Source organism: Neltuma alba, unplaced genomic scaffold (assembly GCF_004799145.2).
Source record: "Neltuma alba isolate B1F8T4 unplaced genomic scaffold, ASM479914v2 tig00006760_pilon, whole genome shotgun sequence".
Lineage (NCBI taxonomy): Eukaryota > Viridiplantae > Streptophyta > Magnoliopsida > Fabales > Fabaceae > Neltuma > Neltuma alba.
The window spans coordinates 24,694-33,810 of NW_021634572.1; positions in this window are offsets into that span (position 1 = coordinate 24,694).

Here is a 9,117-nt window from a genome sequence, read left to right on the forward strand (position 1 = left end):
TTTATCGGACAAAAACTATTTGTAGTGGATGAAAAGTAATCCGCTGCATTATTTTTTCATATTATCTTTTTAGGATGAAATGAGTTTAATTATTTTTTCAAAATAGCTTTAAAAACAGCATTTCAAAAATATTAGGCATTAAAGGTGCATGAGCGTGATCATACCTTCAAATTTATTGAAGCCAGATCGTATGTCAAAGATATAAAAAATATATGGCCAGTTCTTGGAACTTGAATGAAATATTGTGCACGTATGACCACGCTAAGGAGAAAAATATTTTTCATCTTTCCTTTTCAAATATTTTTCTAATATTTTAAATTAAATTATTTTTTATAATTCAAAATTAATTTGTTTTATATCTCCCTAAAAAAATGAAATCAAATTAATCCAAAACTTATAGAGATAAATACACAATTTATTTTATGGTTAAAGTACAAATTTACCCAAAAGTTTTAACAAGGGAGTGTTGGACATTCTGAATTTCTTTAGGAACGAATTTGCCTGAAAATTTACAATCGTAACAATATTACTCCCACCATTAAAAAATTAACGGTTAACAACATAATTTTAACGTCAATGTTAGTTTTTTAAAGATAGGGACAATATTATTATGGTTTTAAACTTCATGACAAATTTGATAAAAAAAAATTTCAGATACTCAGGAATGCCAAATAAAAACTTGTACACAGATTTGAATATTAACCTTTTATTTTTCATGATTATTTTATTAATAAAGGTAGTAAATTAAACATGGGCCCGTCACACTACGATGAGTTCGCCGGGTGGGGGGAGCCCCTCACAATTCGGGAGTTAGCCGGCGGAGCTTATACTATCCATATCAGCTCTGCTTTAAAGCATAATGAATGTATAGGGTTTTTTTTTTTTTTTTTTTTAATATACTAACTCTGTTTTTAATATAAGAGAAATATAACACCCCAACGGACCTTATCTTTTATATTTATCTACTTTTATCAAAGTAGTTATTGTAATAATTGTATATGTTAAATGTTTTATTAAATGTAATTATAGTTAATATATATGATTAGCAAAGAGTATTATAGGAAGACAATACTTATTTATTACAAGTAACTAGTTTTATTAATTTTCTTAATCTTCATAGCTCAGTTAACTAAATTTTATATTAAGAATTAGGATAGTATAATTTTACGTCATCGAATACTCTACAAATTTAAAGAAAAAAAAGGAAAGAATCATATCATCGAATGAAAAATATAAACAAAATTCGTTCTACGCCTTTTGCAGCGTTTCCGGATGATTGGCATGATGAGATGGACGCGCAAGCCCAGCGGATTGCTCCCCTCCTTCTACCCGTTGACTGACTCGGGAAGAACCATAATATTCAGTTCAGTTGTGTCTTGCTTTTCCTCGTTAAGCAAACGGACAAGACACCTAACCCGAGCGGAGAGAACCCTAGGGTAAAGCCTCCGAGCCGCAGCTCGAGCCAAGCCGCGCCTTAACGCGCGAAGGAACAATTCAATGTGGAAAATAACGGTTCCGAGAAACCACACTCGTCTGATCCTCTCTCCCAATTGCGGGCGTGTGTCTTTCTCTCATGCTCTCTTCCAAGCCAATCCGATAATACAAAACCGTCGGTAACTCTTTCCCTCTCCATCTCCCTCGCCTCTTAGGTCATCGCAGTCTCTGGTGAAGGGTAAATTTCAATTTGTTCGCGAATTCTGTTGCTCCGATTTACTGCAGATTATAGACGTCTTCTTTCTCTGGGGTTGGAAACGAGGATTTCGCTGGTAATTTTTCTCCAGCTTCCCATTGTTAATTTTTTTCTTTTTCCTTTGGCAAGTTTTCTCCCAAGGTTTGGGTTTTAGGGTTTCGGTTCTTTCGAATCTAGAAAGAAGGCAACTTGAATGTGGTTTACTAGTTATTTTCTCTAAATTTTGTTTTTTTTAAATCCTGGTTTACTTGTAGTGGATTGCTGCGACTCCCACAAGTGCTGCCGAGAATATTTGTTTTATCTTTCCGCTTTTCTTCTTATGGTAACTGTTCAGCTCTATCGCGCGCGCTTTTTACTCATTCAGTCACTTATTTTCCTCTCTCGTAATGGTATTGTGGGCCTTAGTTTTTGGGTGAATTAAGAAGGGGGTCTCGGGGGTTGTCACTGTGAGCGATTCTCTTACTTTCTGGTTTTGAATTATTCAGTGCAAGTGGACAGATGTTTCTGAGTTGCTTTATTATTCTGTGAAAGGCCGGACAGCTCATTTAAATTTTATGTATAGAGAAACGAACAGTGTTGCTAACACCCTTGCTCAGGAAGCTTATGACATGGGTTCTATTGTTTGTTAACTCCAGCACACCCTCCCGGGGGGTTTGAGTAGGTCGGTATTATCTTTCATTAAAAAGAAAGCAATGGGTTGGGAGTGTTTTTTTTTTTCCCCCCTCCCTTTGGGGGGGGGGGGGAGGTTAACGTTCTCTCCTTAATTCACATTTAATGTGGGCCTTGTGGAAAACTATGAAATTTCTTTGAAATTAATCGATAAGTATAGTTACAGTTAGCTCAATGTTCCGTGGAGAAACAAGATATGTGTACTTTGAACACGTTAAGTCGTGTGGTTGCGTAAATTAATTGTGTTTCATGTGAATGGACTTGGAATTTATTATTGTTTCGCCGAACAATTTTTTTTTTTTTTAAAACATGATGGTGAGGGAGATTGATCGCATTTGATAACTAAATAATAGTTCTGGTTTCCATTCGGGGACTTACCTGTGATGTTTTCAGTTTAACCTGGAAGATCTACTTCTTGCACCATCTTTGTTGAACTGTGAAAAGTTGTTGCACACATTTATTGTGCCATTTGCTTTTCCTGCTGTCCGATGGATATTTTTTGATTTGCCTTGACCTGGAAAACGTTTATGTATATGAATTGTAATCATGGCATCAAAGGAATTTATATTTTAAGTGGTTATACATATGTGGTATTTCGTTGAGATCCCATGAAAAGTGGACATAGTTGTATGAGTTAACATGATTAGTTGAGAAATTCATCTTTCCTAGTTCTAGTTAGTGGATGAGCTATGATTCATCTGCCTGCTTGATGAATACATCTGGGAAGAAATGACGGAGGCTTCTAGCTCTATTTCATATAGAAGTGCAAGGTTTGTCCCATTGTTGACTAATATGCTACCTTTAGCATCACTTCTGACAATCCTTTGCCCTGTGTTGTCTGAATTTTTAATTAGCTGGAGTGCTTTGTTGCTGTGATTGCTAAAACATTGGTTCTTTTTGTGGGGGTAGGAAGGGGTGTGGGTTCATATGTTCCAAAGGAAGGACATTTTATTACATGAAGTTGCATTTTGTGTTGAGAGAAAATATTATCCGACAGTCTTTACATTTTCGCTTGCTAGGTTGTTTATAGATGAAAGATGTTTATTAAAGTTGGACAAGGTACTGTCTTGCTTCATTCTGGTAGAGTTCTTGGCTGAAGAATATTTCATACCTTGTGCTGATGGCTGCTGATCAGAAGAGAAAACGATTAAGTGGTGCCAGCATTGTTGGTTATGGTTCTAGAGAGCAAGATAGGCATAAAAGAAGAAATTTGGGACTGGTGCAAAATGACTTAAATATGAAATCTCACATTTCTGTTGAGTGGGATGCCAATCAGAAGAGGGTTGTTGCCAAGCGGGAGCAGATTGGCATCAGCTGGAGACAAACGAGGCCACTTGTTAATTTTGTTCCTAGTGGCCACAACATCTTGGCAGATGTGTTTCCCGTACCTGAAGAAATTTTTGACTTGGATAATTTAAGCAAGGTTCTTTCATATGAGGTAACTATGGTGTTGTGGTCAGTTTAATTATTTGCAGCTAAAATTATTGTTGTTGTTGTTATTATTTTGTTGGGGTCATTCTTATTTTGTCTTCTATAAAAACTTATGGTAGGTTTGGAAGACCCATCTTTCAGATGATGAGAGAAACCTTTTGATGAATTTTCTCCCTAGGGGGTCAGAGCATCACCAACTTGTTCAGGAATTACTTGCTGGGGATAACTTTCACTTTGGAAATCCCTTCCTGAAATGGCAAGATCTCTTTCTTGATATCTTCAGAGTATTTAAGGTTTTTTGTTTTGTTTTGTTTTGTTTTTGTTTTTGTTTTCTGAAAGCACAGACTACCACATGCACTGATGCATATGCACATATAAGGCTGGTCTAGTCCACCCAGTTTGCATCTAAATATACTGTACACAGGGATATGTGGCAATTTCTTATGACGACTGATTGGTGGGCTTACAAGAATAACATCATCATCATTGATATTCACTGATATACGTTGACTAGCTTCAGATTATGACAATGGGCGTAGATTCTATTTAGGGTCCGTTTGGATTGGGGGCAGGAAAAACAACTTTTTTTAATTTGACTTTTAGAAAAGTGAGATTGGATAATGTGATTTATGTTTGGATTGACTTTTATAAAGTAAAAAAGTTGTTTGGATTATGATTGAAAAAGTAAGTTTAATTTGTAGAATGACCAAAAATAGGTATGACTTTTATTAAATAATGAAAAATGATTAAAAATATGAATTTACAAAATATAACAATTATAAATTACTATAATAGGAAGAAGTTATATTTAATGAATAAAACATATTTAAATTAGAAACCATAGTAATGTGAAAATTTTTAAACTAAATAATATTACATAATTAATTGGAGGATATAGTCTGCATAATTTATGTAAATATAAAACGAAAAATAATATTAAAAAAGTAAAAATATTATAAAAACTGTTAAAATTATTTTCACTTAAGAAAAAAAAAACTAAAAACTGATTAGGAAACACAAGAAATGTATATAGAGTAACATAAGAACAACATAAACATAAGGGCAAAAAGGTCTTTTAATTTCAAAAAGTTGCTTTTGCACAAGTCATAAGTAAGTTTAGGTGCTTTTGCAATTGTGCTTTAAAAAACAACTTTTGACCTATAAGCTAGATTGGTAAAGAACGGTGACAAAAAGCTCTCAAATTTGCAAACTGACATATCACACTTATAAGCTACTTTTTCCTCCCTCAAACACCTTACCAAACAGGCACTTAGAAGATCCTATGGCATATTTACAGATCAGCACATCAAAAAAGTTTTGTTTTTTTGTAGATTTTCTTGGTTGCATATAGAAAAATAAACTTTTGTAACTTATAAGGGTCAGTTTTGTTGAGTTACCTTTCTGCCTTTTGTTTTAAGGCTTATGTATTATAGTTTTGTATTTAATTTACTTTAGTAGTTAGTTTGTGGGTAATCATCGTTAGTGGTTAGTTATAACATCCTTGGGGGGAAAAAAGGGAAATAATGACTATTGTAAACAAATACTTACCGTTTTGAGTGACACAAGGATAAGTGAGGAAGGATGGGGGTGCGGTAAGAAAATATTTGTGTTGAGATGGGTTGGAGATATCAATTTTCTTCTCCTTTGCACCAAATTGTTATTGGAGCAAGAATTCTTGGAAGCACAGTGAAGGAGACTCTCTATATAAATTCAGAGAGCTGGATTAGGACATGGAACAAACCCATTTATAGGCGAACAAATGTTAAAGTTCCGCATCAGGAGTGAGGAACATTCTCTTTAATAATGCATCCAAACTTCTCCAAATGCCATTGACTTCCAATTGACAAGTAAATGGAGAAGAAGCAAGATCAATGGAGGATGAATATCAAACTGATGCAATTCAGTTTACTCAATGGTGGCCTAATGGGTGATTCTTTGAAGCTGATGCGCCTGTTTTGGACCAGAGCATCCAATTGATAAACTTCCATTGGAAGGTAAGGCACAACATTGGCGTCAAACATTTCTGAGGAAGGGAAGAATAGGAGGACCATGTCAGCTGGAGTATCTTTGTTGCCGGGGCTTCGGAGACTTACGAGTGTATGCAATGCCTGAATTGAAAGACCTAATGCAAAAGATTAGGACTGGATACTGAGAGAAGATCGACGAATTGCCATCAACTGCATCTTGGGAGGATTAAAAGCTGAAATTGAGTTTCATATCCAACTCACTTATGAACACTGTACACCTAGCAAGATAGTGAGGGGCATCCATCCGTGCTCTCCATAACTAAATTACTACCTACCCCTAACAGATCCATGCAACCCAGAGCAGCCTTACCTCTTTCTTGAATCCATGAATGCAGGATAACTAACTGAAACAGAAAAGTCCCTCTGCGGTTGTCGAAAATCAAATATCCAGCTCAATGACATATGAATCGAGCAGCTTACCCAGAGAGAGGAGAGAAGGAGCAAGGGATTATATTTCTGGTTTCCTGAGATATATTCATCTTATCACAAATTGAAGGACTCTCAAATCTTTATAATTCTGACTCAAGAAGAGGAAGCTAAAGCTTCTAATGATACTTGAACTTGAAATTGCAGTAGAAAGACAATCTATTCTTAAACCAGTGTAAATACTCAAGAGGCATCCTTTATTGGCTTCCCTCATTCGGCCATTACCACAATCCTTAATGATAAGGATTATTTTATCCCCCGGGGGGGGGGGGAGTGATTGTTACATGAAACTTCAAGTTATTTAGTTAGTAAGTAATCATTTTTAGTTGAATGACTGATAGTGATTACCATTGTATCTTGCTACTAAACCCTTATGAGTAATGTGAATAATGGAAGTGAGGAAGGATTGGGTTTGTGATAGTAAGATTTGTGTCTTGATTGCTTGAAGTAATATATCCTTGAAAGCAAGTAAGGTCATATCCCCTTAAAGCAATAGAAACACTCAAGATGCGACCTTTATTGGTTTCCCCTAATTCATCTATTACTATAATTATGGAGGCTACCAAATTGTTTTCTATTTGAATGTCTTAGCTGCATGCAATGCCATGCTGTAGGCAGTGATGTAGGTAATAAGTAATTATGGCAAAATGTTGTAGATATTTTAAGTGATAATAATGCGCTAGGCATAAGTGAGGCCATGCGTAGGGTAAATGTGATTATTTTTTAAAAATTTTAAATAGCATGAATTGTTCTGGGTGCTTTATATGTATTAGGTTGATGGGTTGCGATTTTAACGTTCCATCTATCTTCTCTCCCACTTTCATTCCCTCTTTCCCCCTCCATTGACAATTTTCTTATTTTCTCTTGCAAATTAAGTTATCATTTTATACAGAGAAATCGCTCTTAAGTCTTAACTCTTTGAGTGAGCTGGTACTGATATTATAGCTGTAACTTTCATCTCTCGTTGCATACTTCATACTTCTTCTCTTACCGTTGCACTCTCTTCAGTCCCTGCTGATTGTTGAGGGGGGTGCAAATAGTGGAGATAACAACTGCATTGAGAGGCCATGCGATTGCCTCCTTAGTGGTGGTACTTTGGTGCACCACTATGCTCACAGCTCTATAAATATTGAATCTGATGATTAAGCCAGTGCCTCTGTGTATCCATCTAGAAAACAAATCAAAATAAATTTGAAAAAAGAAATAGGGGGCTGAAGAGAGTGCAATGGTGAGAGAAGTATGAAGTATGGAGCGAGAAACAGAAGTTACAGCTATGACACTAATACTAGCTTACTTAAGAGCGATTTTTCTGAATGAAGTGAGAACTTACTTTGTAAGAGAAAACAAGATAACTGCCAATGAAGGGAGAGGGAATGAAAGTAGGAGAGGAGGTAAAGCCTATCAACCTAATATATATAAAGCACCTAAAATGATTCGTGCTATTTAAAATTAAAAGAAAAAATAATTACGTTTACTCTATGCATGGCCTCACCTATGCATTGCGCATGATTGTTACCTAATGCCTACAACATTTTGCCATAATTAATTATTGGGTACAACATGACATTGCATGCAGCTACGATATTCAAATAGAAAACAATTTGGTAATATGCCTCACCAATTATACAATAAATTGCCCTTGTATATGCGGAGAAGTCCTATTTTTCATGGGAGGCGTTATTGTTGCTTGAGACTAGTAGTTGGGTAATAATTGTTAGTTGAATGAATAGTAATGACCAACTATTGTAATTATGTACTTACCCTTAAGGGTAAATGGGGAAAGATTGGGCATGTGATAATAAGATTCACGTTGAGATAGCTTGAGGCTCAGTTTTCGTCTCCTCCAAAATGACGTGTCTCTAATTACCTACTTGTCTTCATGAATTATTTAGGTAAGGTAAATGAGGAAAGACTGGGCACATGATGATATGACTCGTGTTGAAATAGCTTGAGGCTTAGTTTTCGTCTCCTCTATACTGATATGCCTGTTGCTTGTGATTATGTATAATACTGTTGTTATGGCTCATTCTCAGAGTCCCCCCCCCCCAAACAAAAAACCAAAAATAAAAAATAAAAATGCTCGCCATTCCTCTCCATCTTGGCAATTTTTCTTTACAGAAAGTGATAAAATTTCTTTAGTGAACTGGTCTTTTTATGTAGATATTCCTGTTTCCTGAGTCTTAATGGGGTTTGAATTATATACCTGCAGGGGCTCCTCACTTTGTTCAGGGGATCTTCATCCTGATATGATTGTTGATAAGGAAAAATGTCTGAAGTCTGATAAGAAAGCATACTATGCAGAGTTACATAATTATCACCATGAGTAAGTTATGCTTCATTATTCCATTGCACACCCTTCTTTTGTCGCATTATAATATTTATTGCAGTAATTTAATTCTTCTTGTTGCAGTATGATAGGATATTTAAAAAAGTTGAAAGAGAAGTGGGAACACAGCCAAGATCCAGAAAAGGAAATTGTGCCCAAGACTTGGAGGTGTATATTTATAGACTTCTGATGCATTGCATTTTGCATACCCTACACACGCACACACATACAAGAAAGTTAGACAGGTCTTTCCATTATGATTATGAGGAGGATGTCTTATCCAACTCTTGCTTGCCAATACTGGCATTGGTGGTTCTCCATTTTACCTGCAGGGACAAGGCAACTGGAATATACCCTATGCCATTCATATAATGCATGAATTTTATCACTGATTTGAGATGCCCTGCCATTTAAATGCTGAGATGGTTGATTCCCGGATTTTCATTGCTTAGACTTGTTTAATGAGATGTATTTTCCCCATTGCCGCCTTTGGAACACCGAAAAGTTGAAAATTGAACTGAGTCAAACTCTCTCTCTCTCTCTCTCTC